General features: G+C 39.7%; 1 protein-coding gene across 3 annotated transcripts in view; it reads right to left on the reverse strand.

Moving 5' to 3' along the window:
• The window catches only part of apba2b (amyloid beta (A4) precursor protein-binding, family A, member 2b), an 81,405-nt gene that overhangs the window by 51,546 nt on the left and 7,838 nt on the right, over nucleotides 1-22,021 (reverse strand). For 2 of the 3 annotated variants that reach the window (XM_080885836.1, XM_080885833.1), the window contains exon 2: nucleotides 7,015-7,065. The exons of the other annotated variant lie outside the window; for it this stretch is intronic. The gene's annotated coding sequence lies outside the window, so the exon portion shown is untranslated. The remainder of the gene's footprint in view (nucleotides 1-7,014; nucleotides 7,066-22,021) is intronic. 3 annotated transcript variants of the gene reach the window in all.

The raw sequence follows: 22,021 nt of genomic DNA on the forward strand, positions 1-22,021 counted from the left end.
GCCACGCAGAGGAGCGGCGGCACTCCCGAAAGAACAAAAGACAGTCAGATGACACACAGACAGGCTTGGTTTTCATAATCAGTGCAGCCCCGTGTTGCACTGACATTTTATTTATCTGTGTGTGCACATGTGTGTGTGTGTGACCTGCCACTTGACACAGTATCTCTAGTTTGGTGCATCTGACTGCCTGTCGTACTGCGTGTGTATGCGCGCGTGTTCGTTATGTGTGAAACTGTCACATCAATCCTCTCGAAGCAGTGGAGGTTTCAGCGGGGGGTCACACCTCTCAGCATCTTTTATGCTTTACTGTACCCAAGGGAAACACACAGAGTCAGGCTGGAAGATTGAAATCAGGCCACCTCCACTCCACTTAGACACAAACTATATTTTCTGTATTCCCCAGCAACTGCTTTTATTTTACAAACTTTAGCAATTTCTATTCACACGTGTTGCACAATCTACAAAGTACTTTGCTTTTTAGAAACTTACAGCACATCTGCGAGTCCCTTCATATCAGCTATAAAGCTGTGCTAATAAGGTTAGGGTGTCTTTTCGAATGTGGAAGTTTGGAGAAAACAAGGAGACGATAATTACAGCAGCAAGCGCAGGAGGCAGGCCCGCTATGTAATAATGTATGATTCGAAGCTATTTTAAGACTGTGAATTGCTAAACCTAGATTTCTTTGGGGAAATCTCACTCACATTGCTCAGTAGAAACTATGCCAAGTAGGAGCACAGTCAGTGGCTTGTTTTTTGGTAATCAGGCTGGATCTGGCTCTGTGTTTTACCTAGAATAGGTGGGGAACATGTTTCTGCAATATTTGGAGTTGGTACGCTGTGTCTCGTCATTGTTGTCATGGCTTAAATAGTGGATATGAAGGCAGGACATGCAGGTAACTGAGAGTAGGCCTGATTACAGCCGTCTCCAGCACCACTTTCTCTCCCCCTCCTATCTTAGTGAAAATCCTCAGCATGTCTAAAGATAGAAAACTGGAAATTACACCAAGATCAAATGAGCTGTTAAGGATTTCATGTTTCTCTTATGATTAATTAATACCTAAACTTATTAATACCTCCTGAAAGGTCAGAGTAACAACACATTCACATAAAATATGACGTTGATTTAGAATCATTGCATGAATATGAGGGACATTTTTAGATGATTAATCCCTGATGAAGATTGTTTAAACATTTAATTTCTTTCTAGTTCATCCAAATGTTTTTAACCTCTGCGGCAGATGTAAAGCAACAAATAAGCCGGTGTTTGGGTTTGCGTCTTCCTTAATGATCAGTCTGAGGACCATTTTCAACCTGCAGATTCATCACTTTGTCAACATGTCAGCAAAACAAGCAATTAGAGACAAACATGATGTCTGCATGATGTCAACCAACCCAAAAACCAAACACTTATGATCATGTAAAATAGTCATTTATTTGAATAAGTAGGAATAGCAATGCCATTTGAAAATAGACAGAAAAAAAGCCTGATGCAGTTTTAATTTCTGACAACAATCCTGTCTATTGACTAATGGATTAACTATTCATTGCAGTTTTATTGCAGTATTATTATTGTTATTTAAATTATTATTGTTATTATTATTATTACTATTATTAGCTTTCTGTGATTAACGGTTAAGAATAATTCATATTCAGTCATTTTATTTATTTTCCCTTTAAGGCTGCCCTCCTTTTAAGTCACTTTTTTTCTGATTGGCTGCCTCTCACAAACAGGAGGGTTGAACAGCAGGTGAGTGGGGCTTCTGCTCTCACTGCCAGAGCTACGTACTTAACATGACCGTATTAAGGAAAATCTGCTTTCCCTGACATCATATGGAGCCAAAAGTAGAAAAAACTGTCAGGAACATTGTGCACATCATTTTTCAAAACCAGTTTTACAGAATATATATGTCAGCAAATATGGAAAAGCACCTCCAAGCACCTCTCTTAGCTGTGCAGGATTGAACAGACTGAACAAGAATGAATTTTGGACCATTTCTACAGAATTCCAAGATTTTTAAGATGTTTTGAGTAAATGCTTCTCTTCAGGTACTCTCTCACACTGATAAGTCCTTACAAAAGTGATGTTATATTTTCAATAATTTAATTAAATAAACAAAATAAACTGTCTGTCCGATTCTATTTCCAGGGTTTACATGGATGCCCAGCTAGCAACCCTGCAATGCACTAGCTGACTCAAATTACACATGCAACCATCCTTAAAACTAGTCTAATACTTCAGTTCCCTCTTTGGTTTAAAATCCATGGATTTCCCATAAATACTGCAGACACAGGGAGTCCCAAATGCTACAGCAAGAGCAGGCAGCATAAATGAATGTCTGCTGCTGTATGTGCACATGAATCTAGAGTAACGTCTCCCAGTTAAAAGAAAGCAATGTATAATACATTTCAATAACCTCACTGCTCTACAGGAATAACTGCATCAGAAAAAAAAGCAGTATTTTCTTGCATTAAAAAACACACATAAAATCCGAATATGCATAAACCAAAGGTAAGTGGAATATAAATTGCTAGACAGAAAAATATAAGAAGGATTATTAATAAAAACACAGGCTTACAATGCACAGATATATCACCGAAAAGACTAGCAAAAATGAATAAAACACAGCATTGCATCCACCCTTTATTTTCTCAATGATATGCCTGTTTCCCATATTTTATTGCAGCTACTGTTATCACAGCCTGCTCTATTAATGCATGTCTCTATTGCTGCTCGTAAGATTATCTCCCCTCTAGCATGCTGCAAACTGATGTGGGATAAATTGGCCTTCCTCTAGGGTGAGAGTTAACATAGCAACTGTTATGTATGCAAAAAGTAAAGGGAAGTTTCTCCAAGCATAATTACATATGTTTAAAAATCAAGACTCTGGTAATAAATGTGGAATTATATTCTAATTGATAATGTTTATGTTCCATCAACCTTTACAAACTGAACTGTCATGCTTTTATCTTTATACAAAATGACAGGTAAAAGGAGGTGGGGGAAAAATCAATGCAAGGATGGCAGCTTCCTGATACACTGCCTCAGTCACTTCATTGTGGTGTGCTGAGTACTAATTTCACTCTCCGGGGATGGAGCCAAGAATCATAAGAGACAGCAAGAGCAGAGGAAGGTCTGACGGGGCTCAGCAAGACAGGCTGACCACAACAGAGGCACATGCAGCACTGATCCAGAAATCTGGATTATTGCATCTCTCATTTGAATCCCCTTACATCACATTGCTGTCTCTGGTCGCTAAAACAGCACTGCAGATGTTTTAAAGGTTCCTACCGCTGCCCTCTGGATCAAAGCAGTCAACTGGATGCTAACCAAAGGTTCAGGTTCAGCGTTTTGTATTTGACCATGCACTTTGATTGTATGTTAACCATTAGAAATACAGTGGTGAATAAAGTCGTGACATTATCGTCACACTATTTTGTTTGATTCTTGTTTATGCCTCTTCTGAATAGAGCCCATGTTTACCTTTTCAGTTAATATTCAGAAAATAAATTTTATAACACAGAATACTGACAGCGATTAAGACTGTCCACGCAATTAAGAAAACAAAATATTTATTTACATTTAAGACTTTCTTTTTAATTTTAACCAAATATCTTCGGCTGGGGTTAAAATTGCAAGGCTTGACTCAGCTGTAGGAATGCTCCTGCATATAAGGCTCTAACCAACCACCTACCAACACGGTGATAAATAAATATAGAGGGGTGTTTAATTTCCTCAAGAACAAATACGGTTTTGTTTATTAAATGGTAAAAAATGACAGTAAAATATGTAGATGTCATTTAGGTAAGGTAACATAAAATGCTTTAATTAAATGAGAAAGAAAATATGAACGAAGCCACATGATGCTGATGCCGTGACAGTCTACTGTGAAACCCTGTTTTGAAGGCTTGCAATCGCTTGAGAAGAAGGGGCGGAGCTGGCTGTGAAACTGCCTGCTCATTGGCTACTGACTTGCTACTGACAAACCATTAGCAAATGAGCATATGGTTTCATTTGGAAACACAGCATCACCAAGATTTTCAAAACAGAATTATTTTTTTCTTGATTATGATTCAAAACAAGTGACTGAGCCCATAAACCTAACAGGAAAATCTTTGCAGAGGCCAAGACAGAAAGCAGTTTTCCCATAGACTTCTATAGGACCAGAAGTCTTTTTGCAGTCATAGCTATCACCATCTGGTGGCCTTCAGATAGAATGTAGGTTTAAGGCACATTTTTCTGACCTGGAAACTTCATCCATGTTTTTTTTCTTACCATCTATGAGTGCTATCTAAAGGGCTAAGAGAAAACTAGAATCTCACTCACCAAAACTGAAGTGCAGACTTCTGTGATGTAAAACAATCAATGAATAGTCAAACAATCCATTAAAATTGCTCCAGCAGCACACACACACACACACATACCACCCCTAACTCAGGAAATATATATACTGTCACCTCAGAGTTGTTATGAAGGGTGAGGCTGTCCATAGAGGACATTTAATATTTTCCACCTGGCTGTAAATGTGCTTGACAAAAAAGTATATGGAGATGCCGTTTTTGCCACTGCCACTGGCTTCATTTTACCCATTGCATCCACAATCACCAGCTTTAGTCACCTGTTAATAAAACATCCCTGCTGAATGTGCATGTTTTTGTCTTTTCAGGACCCTTTCATCCCACCTGATGAGTCTTTCAGTTTGTACCCTGAGTAAAACACACCCACCTCACCTGCTTCCAGCTGCTCACCTACATCGTCTCTACTGAAAGGTCTTTCTTTAGGGGAAACTTCAGGAAATGTGCCCTAATGAGATTTTAGCCAGAGCCAAAGGAAAATTACCAGTGCTGTTAGAAATGTATTTCATTTCTTGTTTTTTTTTTAAAGAAATAAAAGGAAAATGCATAAATGAATGCAGACTCTACAGTGAACTCACTGCAGGTAGTCAACCCAGATAGGCTGATTCTGAGCGAGCGTGCATAGATACACAGTAGATTCTTTGCAGTATTCAGATAATTGCAGGCACTATGAAGAGCAGAAGAAAGGAAAAAATACAAATGATTCTTTACACAGTTAACAGCATATGTGATGACAGATGTGACTTTACAGTGTGCCACCAAAATCCCGTCATGATTTAGAGGTTAGTTATCTGAGAATTTCACAGTATTGTACCACAGAACCAGTGTACATATTAATGATTCGTTGTCCTTCCCATCGTCTTCAAAGGATTTAATTAGTAAGGTACAACAGAAAGATAGCACTCTAAACGCACAACCCTGCAATGCATTGGCTGACTCTAATTGCACCCATCATCAAAGAGGTCTAAAGCTTCAGCTCTTTATATTATATATAGTGCAGATAAAGTTAGTCCCAAGTGGCAACCTCTGTGGCCAAAGAAAAAATCTCCAGAGCCTCCCATTTATAAACTCCCTAACTCCTTCATTCAACACTAAGGGGGATGGATTATTTTATGAATATGATTTATTCCTTTATTGAAAGGTGCCCATCTTTTCTCTCTCTATGAAGACTCTTAATTTTAGACTGACTGTTGAAGAGAGAGTCAAAATCAACAGTAAACATCATATAAGAGGACAACTTGACGTGGACAGGGGACACTGGTTAATGATGGATGACATTCAAGTGACTACAATAACAAAGACTGTAATACACTGTTGAGTGTCAGGATGATACAGAGCTCTATTAATTTCCCTCCCTACAGGAGAACAGTGCTGTGCCAGGGAGGATGAATATTCTAGCAGATAATTAATAAATGATGAGGAAAGGCAGTGTTGAGAGGCTCACAACACTTTGAATTGCTCAAGTATTCTTACATCTTCCCCTCTTCACCCCTTCTTATGGTATGTCTTCAGTGATGTAGTCCCACAATGCTCCTCCTTCGCCTTCATCAGCACAAAATCTTTGCTCACTTTCTCCGTCGCCAGCTTGTATTTGTGAATATTTATCAAAGTATTCTTCTAAAACAACTTTAGACTCAATAGCGTGAGAGACGGTGCTAACAGGTTTAATCATCAACAGTAACGGCACTCAGTCAGTACAGCTGCTGAATTCAAAAACTCCACAGCGACAAGGTGGTAAATGAAGCAAAACTGCACTCTTCTTTATAGCTTTACCTTGCGATATAAAGAACCTTGAGGCGACATTTGTCTTGCCATATAAATAAAAATGAAAAAGCACAGTTGTGTAAGTCTGTGTGACAGTTTACTCTTTGTTTTTCAGTCAGCCGTAACCAAAAGACGTGTCAGCTATGGCTGTGTTATAGTTTGAAAATCAGTTAATGGCCTTAATTCATACAAATGCTGAGGCTGTTTAAAGTGTGCGAATCCTCTGTGTGAAACTAAACCCTTGTGTCTACATACAAACCAATTTGCTCCTCGTGGATCAGCTAACGGTTGGTTGCGAGAAGACACTGCAGGCTTCGGTTGCCTAGGCAAACCTCTAATGTATTTACCTCTCCCTCGTATGTAAATCAACGGTGTCTTTCACTCTCTCTTGGTGTCACTTCCTTCAATCGCCTCAAAGTCAAGAAAAGTTTTACTTGATTTGCACATTTGCAGCATTAAAATGAACAAAGGCTTTAAAACAATAGATACAAGCTTCAAGATACATTTAACAATTAGTTAAAGACAACAAACCACCAGAATAACATTTCTTCACCCTCCTCTTTCTTTGTTATTCCTTCTTATTCCCTCCTCTACTCATTGTTTGTGTCTACACCACAACCTCAGTGGGCATCCAGGCAAGTTAAGGAGCTCCCGAGGGTTCATTGTTATGCTTTTCGGTTAGGTTCCCAGCTTAGAGTCCAAATGTAGCAGCACAAAGAAGGCTGCAATATTGGACATCCTATCATCTTTTTATTATTGCAGTGCACATTCTCCAAGTCTAAGCTGTCTCACCAATTTGGTAGGATGCTTCATGTGGCTCCATAAGAATTTCCTCCCACACTCCCCAGTATACCATTACAATATAATAACCTGCCAAGGCATAGTAAAGAAAACTTACTGATATCTTTAAGTAGGCAGAGCAGCTCTAGCATTTGGTTCAAAGGAGGACCTGGAACACAAAAGGAGAAAACTAAGCATCAAACTGACAAGCCACATGAAAGACACAATCCAGCGGGAACACTGAGCTTTGATTTCTTTCTCCTGTCAGGATGCACAGAGAATTAGGGGGGTGGTGATGATGTCAAGCAGGGGTTGTTGGGTCAGAGAGGTGATATACTGGAATGAGAATAAGGGCTCAAATTCACAGCAGAGGTTTTTGCAGTTGAATGAAAATAAGGCATCCAAAGATTTAGAGCCTCTTTCAATTTTTGCTATTTAGGGAAATCGGTTTAGGTCGAGATATAAACATTTTGAAAATATATAAATGTATATATATATATATATATATATATATATATATATATATATATATATATATATATATAGGGCTGCTCGATTATGGCAAAAATGATAATCACGATTATTTTCACTGAAATTGAGATCACGATTATTTGACGATATTTATTTCGTCCGCCAGAGCTTATATTATTTTTTTTTTACATGCTGTAGTGCCATTTGTGGGAGCATTTCAAGTTGCTATACATCAATACAACTGTTATAGCCCATATTTTAATAATGTGTATGCATTAAGTCCATAGTAACTACATTAATTGCAAAAAAGTGCAATAAACTACAAAAAAATTGAAAATCGTTTTTGTTTTTACATATATTTCTACTTGGAGAAATTTAAGAGGTTTATCCCTCAAAACTTTAAATACAAAAAAGTTGCAAAAAATAGTTTACAACAACAGGAAATTTATTTTGAGTGTCTTCATAGTTTTATTTTTGGAGATACAGCAATTTTTATATACTGCAGGAAAAACAAAAAAACAATCCTATGATGCAAATTTGCAAAGAATGTGCATGTGCATCAAAATAAACTATTTCCAGCAGTGCAATTCGAGTTCTAAGGCCTACAAGTAAAAAACTAAATTTTCCGCAAAAATGACGTCACTTGCGATAGTTCACGTTGATGTCTTTTTCAATGTGGGAAGTGTTAAGAACAGCTGATCGGATCGGCAAAGCGTGTTTCTGGAATATTATGTTTTTGTTCCTGCAAGCTCTTTTTATGCAATTTTTGCAAAGCTATATGTGGAAGGAAACCGTGACCGAGGACAAGCTGATGGCATAAGAAGTAAGTACAACTCCTCTGGTTTCATATGGAAAAAAATTTATTGTGCTAGCTTAGCGTTCAGGTTCTACAGGGATTTAAAAATAGTTACACAAAACGAGCATGCTGCTCTGACCGGCTTTAAAGGTTTAACAATAACAATGTATTGAATAATGACTTTAAAAAATAATATAAAATAGTGTGCAAATACTGATAACAGTGCAAATGTTTGCAATATAAGAAATAAATGAAAAATGTGAACTTTGCAGTGTTGCTCTGTGGTGCAGCTACGACACCATAGCAAAGTTTACACACTGTGTCTACTTGATCCACGTCTGACTCCGCGAACCCATAATGTTTCCACACCACTGAAGTTTTTTTTTTTTTACCTCTCTTTTCAACCAACGGCAGTCACTCTCCTCTCCAAATAACTTCTGCTTAGCTTTCCGAGCTTCCCTCGGGTCCTCTTAATTGTTGTGACGCGTGTTCGAAATGCAGAGCAGTGCGCTTGATTTGCCACATGGAGCAGCGCGAGAGTAAAGCATGAGGGAGGGGCTAATAATCGGCTCAGTCATTTTCAATGATCGTTGAAAGCCCAGAAAATAGAACAGCTCAAGAAACCAATGCAATAGGTACTGTTGAACAAGATGTACTAAAAATGCTTCAAAACAGCAGGTTTCAAACACTCTTAAGTCCTCACACAACATATCTTGTTGATCTCGCAAAAGTTGCACAGACAGAACGAAGACAGGAATAAATTACGCTTTTGAACTGCAAGTGAACACTTAGTGAGTCACTCTTCTAAAGAAACAAAGTTTAGCAGACACATGGGAGAAGAGATGAGCAATACCTGTGCGAAAGGCAGAAGACAAAGGAGCTACTAAAATAATGTGAGGAAAAACAGACACTGTGTTTATTCTGTGATTTGTTCTGAAATACAAAGGATACATTCGAGACAATTTTCTCATTATCTGTGGCAGCACACGCTTGTAATTTGTACTGTGCTCGTAATGAAATTGCTTTGACTTTCTAACTCTCTAAAGGTTTTTCACAAAATAAACCATGACATGCTTCGCCTAACCTTGACCAGGGTGAAACCCAAACTCAGTCTTAGTCCTCACATGGTATCAATCTCCACTATTTTTTGTGCCCACAACGACACAAATACATGCATGTTAGCAGTGAAAGTGTCTCTTCCTTTTTAGCACAGCTTACAATGGCTCCTCTCCTACTTGCATGCAGCCCTGAGGCTTGTTTTGGTCCCAAAAGTCCAACTCATACTGCAGCACACTGCAGTGTTAAAGACAAAACCCTCAGCAGATCACACTTCGGGCCAATCAGGGGAAGAAAAACAAACCTCCAATAGCAGACAAAACTCAAGTCAGCAGCAATCTAGGAACCTTGGACTAGTGTAATTCCCAGCACCATATTAACTTAGGCCAATGTGATCCAGTGCGGCAAGAGCACATGTTTTTCAGTTTCTTACATAAGCAATACTTTTCATAAATATTTGCCTCTCTTGTTTCTGCTTTTCTTAATTGCCTTATCAAAGCCATACAGCTCTAAGTACAAATTGATTTACTGTAAAGTAATAATTGTTTGTGAGCATTCAACCCAGAAATTAGAAGGGCAACTCTATGCACATGCACTCGTGACTAAATACTAAATACATATTTTAAGGGCATTTATTTTTTATGGTATTACAAGACACCTCCCCACCAGCTGCAAGTCTTGGAAATTACTGTAGATGGAAATTAGCCTACATAGCCACTCTTCAAAGGTAATGGTGGGCTTGTTTAGTGCAATTAAAAACGGTCATGCTTTGCCCTTATTCCAAGTTACTATTTAAGCAGTGTTATTTGTCTGTACTCAGTCTCAGCACTGCACTATGTAGAACAGCACTTGTTCAAACTCTTCAATGTAAGTAGTGGCTCACACTGTCAAAGGTTGGTAAAATAACCATGCAAATTCAGAGATTTGATTTCCGCTAGCTGAGCGTGACATCGGCTGGTGGTAATACAGAGCAATCAGGCTTAAACCTGTATGAGAAAAAAAACTGGAGGGAACAAACATGCCAACAGAAAATGTCAAGTTCCCTTTGTTTTGACAGCCGCGAACCTCTTAGTTTATCCAGAGACTTTGCTCTTCTTTCAGTTATTCACATGACAGTTTTACTTTTGACAGGAATGACAGACTGTTTGACAGCACAAAGAAGAAATTTCAAAACTGCATTTTGCCCAGAACTCTGACACAGTTAATATTCGTAGTAAGGCAGCAGCTACTAAAATGTAAAATGATTTGCTGTTGATTGAAGTCACTGCAAAAATTATTAATTAGGGCTAAAAGCAGTAGATAGCCAGTGAACCTCAATATTACTCATATGTTGTATGGGTGAACACAAGCAAATGCACATAAAAGCAAGCTGACAGCTTTACAGCATCCTTGAAGCCACACCCACACATCCACTCAGAGCTCATCTCCAGCAGGAAATCTACCCCACTGATCTCCATCCTCCCTTCCTCCTCTATCATGAAAGGTAAAAAACATACATTATGCTCACTCTGAAGCCTCGCATGGGCCTCTCCTTGGTTTTAGCATCCCATCAGCATACAGGTTTGCTCACACCACGCTTCCTTGACCTCCTTTTTCACAACAACAACTAAGCAATCCTTTCTGTCTTGCAGACCTAAGGCACCTAAAGATTGAACAGAGGGTGAACTGAGTGGGATTTAAAGGCAGAGCACAGATAAACAAGCTGTCCTGACCTGCAGCAATGTTTAGCAGTTAGTGCTAAGCCAAAGCAAATGCTTTATTCCACCGATTCTGTTTTATGCTGCCGTATAGAGGGTTTACCATCACAACAGCATAATGACAAAGCAGCGCTGTGAACACTGAGACAACAACTTGTGTTGTTGTTTTTAAATTCATTATCCATTCAGCTGAAACCCAGTTCTCTCATTAGTATTCCTCAGCTAACTCACGTCGACCGAGGCTGAGAGGTCAGCACAGGCAGCTCCGATTTCAGCGTGTAAGACCAAACACACATACTGTTTTTCTTTTTTTTTTGGCGTAAGTACAGAAGCTCTTTCATGACCTTTAAGTACCTCCTGAACCACAATCAGAAGGCACGGGAAATTCTCTGATGCAGTGCATCTGCAATTAGCTTTATCTAGTGTAATACACATTCAGGGTTTCTAGTTTGTTTGTCTACAGATGCATAGTCTTTTATAGAAACCCTGAACCTTTGCTTTTTATTTTATAGTGTTCAAAATTTAACAAAAAACACCTCATTGTAGAAAGCAGCAAACAGGAAACAGAATGGTTTAGTGAAAGCTAGTCACATATTCTGTCAGTCTGTCTGAATATTCTATTATTCCCTAAATGATCAACAGATTTTAAATGTGCAGTGTAGCAATGCAGCATTACTTACCTTTTATTCAGTTTCCCAGTGATGTGAGCATCATTTGCTTGAAGGTTGGTTCAGTGTGAGTACTCTCTAAAAGGGCGTGCACCTTTCAAGTCTGCAGTGCTACATTCAATGTGAGGCACCAATATTTTATTTTCAACTGACTTTCTGTTCTTTTTTAGCTGCTTATCTCCGAAAAAAATGAAATCTAATTTTGAATGCTCACAGTTTTCCAATATACAGTTCCCAGTTTCTTTCCTGCCACTGAGCACACCAGCGTGCATAAAGCACAAGCGATAACCGCAGATTATATCCATGACTGCAGTCCTCATTTAAACCAGATGTTTGTGTTTTGCATTGTCCTTTGATGATTGTGGATTATATAAAGCATCCAAATTAAACCTTCAGTGTACCGTAAAATGACAACAAAAGAATAAGCACAACAACATAATCGAGGCTCAGGAGTATTACTGAAATACTGACTGTCTTTTCGGCATCCTGGCACAGCTACACACACCCAGACTTGTTGACTCCTGTCCTGTTTTTCATTCAAATGTTATTCTAAAATGTTGCAGCGTGTCGTGGGAAAACAAAAGCTAAGGCAGTCATTCCCTACCAACAACAACAACAAAATTATTGATGAGCGTTATAGATTATAGATGGCTCAGAATGGGCCTGTTTTGAGAAACAAGCCTGTGTATGATGCAGTAGAAGAAAAAAACGCGACATAGGATTCTCAGGGGGATGATGAAATAACATAAAATATATGAAAATCCAAAGAATCTGGATTTATAATAAATCTGTCTTTTAAAAAAAAAAAAGGCTTAGATGTTAATCACTGTACGTGTGATGATGTTCATGCAAATTTTCATTCAAGGCGAGATAAGGTACAGAGACACGCATATATACCCTGCAGTCATTATAGCAAGACGTTTGCTCTCCAGCGACATCTATTCAACTGATCCTTAATGCAAATATCTGCTAAGCCAATCAAACGGCTGCATTTAGACATGTAGACATGGCCAAGACAGCCTGCTGAAGTTCAATTTGTGCTTCGGAATGGTGAAGAAAGGTGATTTAAGCGACTTTGAGTGTGACACGGTTAATGGTGCCAGACGTGCTGGTCTGAATTTTCACAGATTGCTGTTCTACTGGGATTTTCCCATAGCCATCTGTAGGGTTTACAGAGAATGGTCCAAAAAAGAGAAAATATTCCGGGTGAAAATGCCTTGTTAATGCCAGAGGTCATGAGAAAGGGGACAGTAACTCAACATCATTACAACCAAGGTATGCAAAGGAGCATCTCCAAACACATCCAACCTTGAGTTAGGTGCGCTCAAGAGCAGAAAACCACTATATCTAAATGCATCCTTCCTGCTATAACACGTAACCTATAACAAAACATCCAAAGAAACAGAATGGCACTGCAGAGATGCATCAAGGAGTGTGAGTCTGGTGTATATGCATTAGGGTCTGAGGTATATTGTCATGGACAAGGAAAGTATTTCAAATCTTTTTCAGAACATCATGACAAACTATACAGTTGAACATTCAAGACTTGAAGACATATTTTCAGTTCAGTAAATCTACGATAACTCTGTGATGTTTGAGTCAAAATCTAAGTAAACCGATCATCAGGGTTAAGCACAACTGTCAACACTGAGTCAAGCTGGAGTTGCTGATCTCACTGAGAATAAACACGTCTTATGATCAGGTATGAAGGAAAAGAATCCTTTGTAAGTAAAGCTGCCAGCTCATCTGCGCCATTTTTATAAAAAGGTTTCAGAATTACATTGTTTTCGTCTCTCTCTCTCTTCCACTTTTTCATGCTTTTCTCCCAGAGCAAGCCTGACACTATAGATGAAACATCAATTTGGTTACGTTCCTTCAGCTTTATCACACAAACGATGAACAGTAATCTGTGCTGCCTATCAACAAACATGCGTGGCTATAGAAATAATGGCCCAGAGGCTAGCACTGTACTCCAATGCAATACAAAATCAGCCCGGCTCGCATTCATCATGCTTGAATAACAATACAAGGTTGCATTATGGAGAAAAATAAAAAACATTTACGTCTGCATCTTCTAGACAACATTGCTTTATGGAATAGCAGCTAAGAAAATCAATTTACTCAACGTGAACTTGCCTGCACATTGTAACAATGACAGCAGCAGGTGAGGCTCTCTGCACATCTAAATGCTAATGTCATGCTGCTCTTCAGACAATAGCGGTAGCTAATGAGCTGGCTTGGTGAATGCATCTAAAGTCTAACTGATGACATAAGTGACAGCATACTGAGGGACAGAGCTCTTTTTATGACTCACAACACAGCGGGACCAAATTTAAAATGGGTGCGCCAAGGTCACACTCTAGTTCTAATCACGGCCAAATGCTTATTATATTGTAACTCCTGGTTTTCTAATTACATCTTTTAATACCAATATTTCCACTTTTGTATGAACAAACTTGACTGTTTTTAGGAATAATTTAAATGCTCGATAAGAAGTACATGCAATTATGCATATCTCAAGCCATGTAAGTCCATACTCACTTATACTTTGGGCATGTAAGTGCATTCGCACTCAGGAACTACAGCTTCATGCAGTTCATTACAGTTAATTCTGCAATTTTCATTTAGGAGTTGAAGGACAATGTCATCAGTGGCCATGGAAATGTCAATTCTTGCTAGCTAGCCAAGACTTTCATCACACACTGACATTATATAACATCACTGTTGTGGTGTTTGGGGGTCGTGGTATGGACATTATTAACTGTAACTGTTATTTTCAATGCACCAGACTTAGTATTAGAAGTGGGATTGACAGGCTATGCTATATGGTCTGAAAATGCTGCAATAGGGATTTTTGGAATATGCACATTTGCGCAAAAAATTGAAATTCACATGTCACATAAGACAATTGTTTGCACGGATACTAACAACAGTGTCTGAACTGAAACAAGGGAAAAATACTAAAAATCAGTCCGAGCTAGTCAAATACTGATGCTGGGCTCGTCTCATCCTATTTTAACATAACAGTTCGACACAGGGCATTATTATGACAATTACACTGATATCCTGTTATTACGGATTTAGGAGGGAGGTGAGATTGTGAATGGCACAATCACATGACCAACCAGCATGAAGACAGGAGTTCTGAGTCTTTTTCATTTGAACTTACTTTGGTTTTCTTCTGTTTGGTTAGGTTTAGGTTCAAAATTATGTTGTTAGGCTTCGGCAAGGAAAACACAGGCATTCACCGTTTTTTACACAAGTTAAAAGGCAAACTTCAACCATCTGCAAAATACTGCAAATGTCTTTGGCTGGCACAGTTATGCATCCTGCAACCCCGGGAGGGTTTATTGCTATTGAAAAATAACTAAAAGGGGTATCCAGTACACGCAAGTACAATGCAAAGGCTTTAAGTCCTGAATAAGAGTCAGAATGATGACTTGGGATTATGAATGAGATGCAGAGACCTGCTGAGAGCCAGTGATGAGCAGCTTACAATGAATAAATGGAGCTCTGCTGAGTCAAAAAAGAAATTCATTACAATTTATTTTAAGGCTGTCAAGACAATATTCCTTATTGGGTTTCAACTGTATTAAAAAACCTTTTTGTAAGTATTCATTCCATTATTCACCGTGTGACAGCATTCACTACCAGAACAAGCTGCTTCTTAATTTTGGTCTACCTATGCTCTCATGTTTTTAATGTCTCTGAAGGCACCTTCTTCAGTCTGGCCCAGATGATCTTATCACAGAAGAAGCCCCGATCTCTGAAATAACTCTACATGGGAAGACAGTGACACATTTCATTATCAAATTGTAGCTACAGGTTGTGAACATTAAGTTAATAAACCTGCCAGTCAAAACTGTAGTCTATTTTCAGACAGTAATTACAGATCTCAGCTGTAACTTTGAATCGTGTTAAATGCTTTTAATCACCCACAAACGTTCAAATTAGGGCTGTGCGATATGACCAAAATCTCATATCCCAATATAAGAATTCTATCGTCTCGATAACGATATAAATCACAGAAATGTAACATTTTCTGTAAATTCTGTGAATCCCGGGCAGCTCGACTTGCGGGAAGTGTTTCCAGCTGCGCGTCGTGTAGCTGGAGTCAAGTGTTTTAACCGATGCATGAAACTATACATTTTTAGGCATAAGTTGTAAAGGCCGCCGTTTTCTTTGTGAGTATTTATTACACGCCTGAAGTAGTTAGCCTGTTCTAACGTTTGAGTTTATTTTTTAACACCTGGGCCCTATTTCAGGAAGCCGGTTTAGTGCAAACTCTGAGTAAGTATACACAGCAAAATCTCCAGTGTTAATTTAACACTGGAGAGTGTCTATATGGGTCCACACCTCTGAGTGTTAAATACAACACTGGTGAGTGTTAAATTAACACTTTTGACAGTGTTATATGTTTAAAAGTAACCTAGTCAGTTTTGAAGATTAACAATGGCTAACACTGAGCAGTGCTGATTTTCTAACACTGGAATATTTCTAACATTTTGAGTTATTTTCCTGTGTTAGAAAATCAGCACTGCTCAGTGCTATGTGAACAGGAAGTCTTTCCACAGCATTAATGTACAGGTACATAGTTCCCTGTAGCATTTCAAACTAACAAATTATTTCATTATAGTAATGGATGCTAATTTGTGTTCTCTGCACTGTGAAGATCATATGTGATGCTGCCAACATTATCACAAATGTGGAAGCCAACTGCTCAGCCTCTGTGAGTGGTGGTGGTGGAGGACCCCCACCTGTTTTTCGGGCCTCCGCTTTTTTTTCTGTTGGCTATAACGGGTCACATTTGAGCATACAGAGTAAGCAAATATGTACTTGTAATGTGCTCAGATAATTTCAATAAGTGCTTACAGAGGGGAAATTAATGTAGCCTCTAACTGCAATTGATTTACATCGGACAAACAGACCAAGCACTATGGCTCATAATACAATTACATCTTACCTGTTTGGACTATATTTTTATATTTCATTTTTACTTGCTGCCAGGAACGTTTGGGGCCTGTTGGGTTGCACCTGCGCTCAAATCACATCACAAAATCAAATGTATAAAATAAAAAATAAAATAAAATATAATAAAATAACGTGTTAAATGGGTGGAAATCCCTAGATCAATGTTTAAATTAACACTCACGCATTGACTCTGTCGGCTATGTTTTGCCATGCATGCTCCCTTTCTTTTGCAGCTGAGGCTGTGTTACTTTTTTTCCGCGGAATTTGCATGTTATCGGCATATGCTGCCATCAGAATTTCGGCCTCAAGCGCTGTAAAATACATTGACCGCGTCTTCTTTCCGACGGCATCCCAGGTCGTATCCTAAGAGACTGCGCATATCAGCTAGCTCCTGTGTTCACTGAGATATTCAACATCTCTTTATCTCAGTCGGTGATCCCCACATGCTTCAAAGAGTCCATCATTGTTCCTGTCCCGAAGAAACCCCACCCTGCTTCTCTCAATGACTATCGCCCTGTAGCCCTCACCTCAGTAGTGATGAAGTGCTTTGAACGCCTGGTCAGAGACTTCATCATTTCTTCACTACCAGACACACTGGACCCACTACAGTTCGCTTACCGTCCAAATCGTTCCACAGACGATGCCATCTCTCATCTCCTCCACACATCACTCACTCACTTGGACACTAGAAGGGGGAATTATGTTAAAATGCTCTTCATAGACTACAGCTCTGCATTTAACACCATAATTCCCTCCACACTCACCACCAAGCTGGAGCATCTGGGACTCAGCTCATCTATGTGTCAGTGGATCTCCAACTTCCTAACTGGCAGACCACAGGCAGTAAGGATGGGCGGACATGTCTCAGCCTCCACCACTCTCAGCACTTGAGCCCCCCAGGGGTGTGTTCTGAGCCCCCTGCTGTACTCTTTGTACACATATGACTGTGTGGCCACTACCAGCTCCACCACCATCATCAAGTTTGCTGACGACACCGTCGTGGTGGGCCTGATCTCTGATAACAACGAGACGGCCTACCTGAAGGAGATTAGGAATCTGGAGAACTGGTGCCAGAGGAACAACCTCCTTCTAAACGTCAGTAAGACAAAGGAGCTGATAGTGGACTTCAGCACTAAGCAGGAGAGGAACTACCAGACCCCCGTCATCAACGAGTGCCCAGTGGAGAGAGTGGACAGCTTCAAATACCTCGGAGTTCACATCACGCAGGACCTGTCATGGTCCTGTCACATCAACACCGTGGTGAAAAAGGCCCGACAGCGTCTCTACCACCTCAGACGCTTGAGAGACTTCCAACTGCCCTCCAAGGTGCTCAGGAACTTTTACTCGTGCACCATAGAGAGCATCCTGGCGGGAAACATCTTAACCTGGTTCGGGAACAGCACCATGCAGGACAGACGAGCTCTACAGAGGGTTGTGCGGTCAGCTGAGCGCACCATCCGCTCCGAGCTCCCTGACCTGCACTCAATCTACAGCAGGCGGTGCTGGACCAAGGCCAGGAAGATCGTGAAGGACCTCAGCCACCCCAACAACAGACTGTTCTCTCTGTTGAGGTCAGGAAAGCGATTCCGCTCCCTGAAGACCAACACAGAGAGACTGAGGAGGAGCTTCTTCCCGCAGGCGATACGGTCTCTCAATCACACCACCACACAGTACTGACCCACACATACAGTTCTTACACACACACTGGACTTTCTGGACTTTGGTTTTGCACAACACTGGTCACTATATTCTTCATTTCCGGTTAATACTTGTACAGCTGCTGTTATTGTGTATATATTTATTTATATTTAGATTTCTTCATACATTCTTATATAGTTCTATATTGTGTATTGTGTATTTTGTTGTACAGTTATTTTATTTTCAACTTTAATTTATATATTTATCTTTATCTTATTCTTCCCAGTTAAATTTACCCTTCATTCTAATTTGTGTTGTACAGTTATTTCATTTTTAACCTTAATTTATATTTTATTCCTTCCTAGTTAAATTTACCCTTTTTAATTTTTCATATTTATTTCCTATCTTATTCATAGCCTTTCCTTTTTTGTTTTCTTTAGGTCACGAGCAGTTGTCCAAGCATTTCACTACATATCGTACTGTGTATGACTGTGTACGTGACAAATAAAAATTTGAATTTGAATTTGAATTTCCCTCCGTCTCCATGGTGACTCGCTTAATCTGTGCTCCACTAATCAGGGCTTTATGTATCCTCGTGCGCGCGCTTAACTTGGGGTTAAAGCAACTCCGCGTTGATTGAACTAATTGTTATCAGCCTTTCTGAAACCGAATATTCCGAGTTGGACAGTTCGGGGTTACTCAACCCTGAGTATCGTTTTTCACTCTGAGTTTTCTAAACCGGCTTCCTGAAATAGGGCCCTGGCGGCTCTTTTTTACTTCTCATCCGTAAATAATCTGCTCTTTCACGTGATTCAGTTTATTTTGAAAAGTCTCAACAGGATCTTGAGCTTTATTGTGAAAGGTTTATGTGGAACATAAACAAGCGGACACGCGATGCTGTTACCGTCGTTGTTGCTAACCACAACGCAAAAAAACGGGCGCTTTTCCGTCTGTAGTGTGGTTATATAAAATATAAGAGAAAGAGAGAACTTTAAGAAATTAATATAGCCGCTACAATGACCATCAAAACGATGAAAAAATATTGCCGTAAACAGTTTAGTTTGCGACACCACGAAACAAACGATAGCGTAAAATGAAACAATAGATGTTTTTATATCGTCATCCGATATATATCGTTATATCGAACAGCCCTAGTTTAAATCTGTTTTTGGAAAGAGTCATTGCAAGCTATCACGAATGTTTGACTGTAGTTTTTGATGCCAAGGGCAAAACATACAATTATTAGGTTTGGAGGTCATTCAATTACTTTAGGGCCATGGAAAATTTGGACAGGTTTGTACGCATCAGACATGGACTTTACATAACATCTCACTGGGGAAATTCATTTGTTACAGTAGCACAAGGGGCAGAAAGAAAATAGTGAAAACACCTAAAAATACTAAAATGCACAGAAAAGAAGCAGAGCTTCTACAACAACCTTTGTGGTTCTCCATAACCTCCTCTTATGATAAACTCTGGCATGTGTGTGATACACAGAACAGATTTTACTCACTGTTTTTTGTGAGTCTTTTGTAAAACGTGAAGACCTGCTGCTCTGAAGCCTTTGAATGTTTCTTTTATTTAATGAGCAGTAGTTTTCACCCTGCAATAATGCTGCTTGGTAACTTCATGACAAGTTGGAAAGGAACATACAGTATGTAAAACATTATTTTAGCATGTATTACAAAATACTGACAGGAAGAGTTTCTCATCCCTTAATAAATGAAATCATCATTTCATTTTTATTTGATAATCTGAAACAACCTAAGAAATCTAGACGAGGGCAAACACATTTTACTTTACTGTACATTCAGCAGATGTTTAAGTTGCCCTGACCTCAATTACAGAGGACAGTTTGAATTCAGGCAGATCCAGTTGACGAATACGACGGTTTCAATGCTGCTCCTTTCCCCGTCTCTCTCACTTCCTCCCTCCCCGAGCGCCGCCTCAGAGCCATTCTTTATTGCCACCCATGATTAATGCAGCTATGAATGGGTTTCTCTTTCACCCGAGCACTGTGGGAGAACAGCTTCTTTCGTTCTTTCTCTCTTTCTTCCTTTGCCATTTTGCTTTCTTCCCAATGTGACCTGATTTAGTCACAGAGTGTGAAACTGATTTGGACTCATTTGCATGCTAATTCCATAAAGAGAGGTGAAATGATGTGTAAGTATCACCTCGCTGATTCTAGGAGACACCGTCGCATTTGGAAGACATAATATGCAGTATAAACTCGATAATTCACAGACTCATTGTTCAGAAATCCAACCAGGGAACAGCACGAAGGGACACACTTTTAAGTGCTATACAACATTTTCACAGGTACGTGCAGAAAGAGGTAAAATGCTTGCACTGCTGTGTAAAATGCCCTTTTTAATGTTGGTATTACTGCATTGTGTTTGTTTTTTCCACGAAGTTCATGCTTTCATATACACATTATGTCTTGAAAGTCAAGGTTTTCTTCTAATAAGCTCATTAAAAGGTTTGAATTAATTATATGTTTGTGTGTTTAATTTAATTCTAATCCATGAATATGTGGCCAGTAATTCTGTCTGGAGCCAGTCTCCCAGTTTAGTTCAGCATCCTCCCCTTCATCCTCCCATCAATATCTTTTCATTGTATTTTTATTAAAAGAATGTAATAAATTAATTACTACACTGAAGATGCCTCGATTAGATAATATACCTGTGTAGCAGACGCCACTTGTCTGCTTTGAAGAGCTCCAGACAATATGCTCTTGCTCTTCACACCTGATTCAGCATGGTGTCATTTTGAAAACACAGGAGCGTGTAAACACTTCCTTCTGGCCTGAAACATTTCTCGCCAACTTTCATGCCTCAACTCGTCCGTCAGTGCTTTGAAATTGATTACTTGAAAGTGCTGGCCACTAATGCACTGAAGGAGGTGAAGAAAAGTTTCACGCAATCAGGAGACTCTGGTTTTCGCAAACGAACAAGAGGAACACGAAAGAAGCCTGTTGTTGACGAGAAGGATAACATCTAGAGCCAACAGCTGACATATGTTGGTTATTTTCTTCATCTTTTCCTTTGTCTACACTGAACAAAAATATAAACGCAACACTTTTGTTTTTGCTCCCATTCCCCATGGGATGGACGTAGAGACCTAAAATTCATTCCAGATACACAATATAACCATCCCTCCCAAACAGTGGTCACAAATCAGTCCAAATGTGTGGTAGTGGGCACATCTGCTATATTGAGATAATCCATCCCACCTCACAGGTGTGCCACATCAGGATGCTGATCTGACATCAGGAGTAGTGCACAGGTGTACCTCAGACTGCCCACAACAAAAGGTCACCCTGGAATGTGCAGTTTTGTCTCACAGCAAAATGCCACAGATACCACAAGCAATGAGGGAGCGTGCAATTGGCATGCTGACAGCAGGAATGTCAACCAGATCTGTCGCCCGTGCATTGAATGTTCATTTCTCAACCATAAGCCGTCTCCACAGGCGTTTCAGAGAATATGGCAGCACATCCAACCAGCCTCACAACCGCAGACCTCGTGTAACCACACCAGCCCAGGACCTCCACATCCAGCTGGTTCACCTCCAAGATCGTCTGAGACCAGCCACCCAGACAGCTGCTGGAACAATTGGTTTGCACAACCAAACAATTTCTGCACAAACTGTCAGAAACCGTCTCAGGGACGCTCAACTGCATGCCCGTCGTCCTCATCGGGGTCTTGACCTGACTCCAGCTCGTCGCCGTAACAGACTTGTGTGGGCAAATGCTCACATTCGATGGCGTCTGGCACGTTGGAGAGGTGTGCGCTTCACGGATGAATCATGGTTCACATTGTTCAGGGC

The sequence above is a fragment of the Rhamphochromis sp. 'chilingali' genome (genome assembly GCF_963969265.1).
Source record: "Rhamphochromis sp. 'chilingali' genome assembly, chromosome: 6".
NCBI lineage: Eukaryota > Metazoa > Chordata > Actinopteri > Cichliformes > Cichlidae > Rhamphochromis > Rhamphochromis sp. 'chilingali'.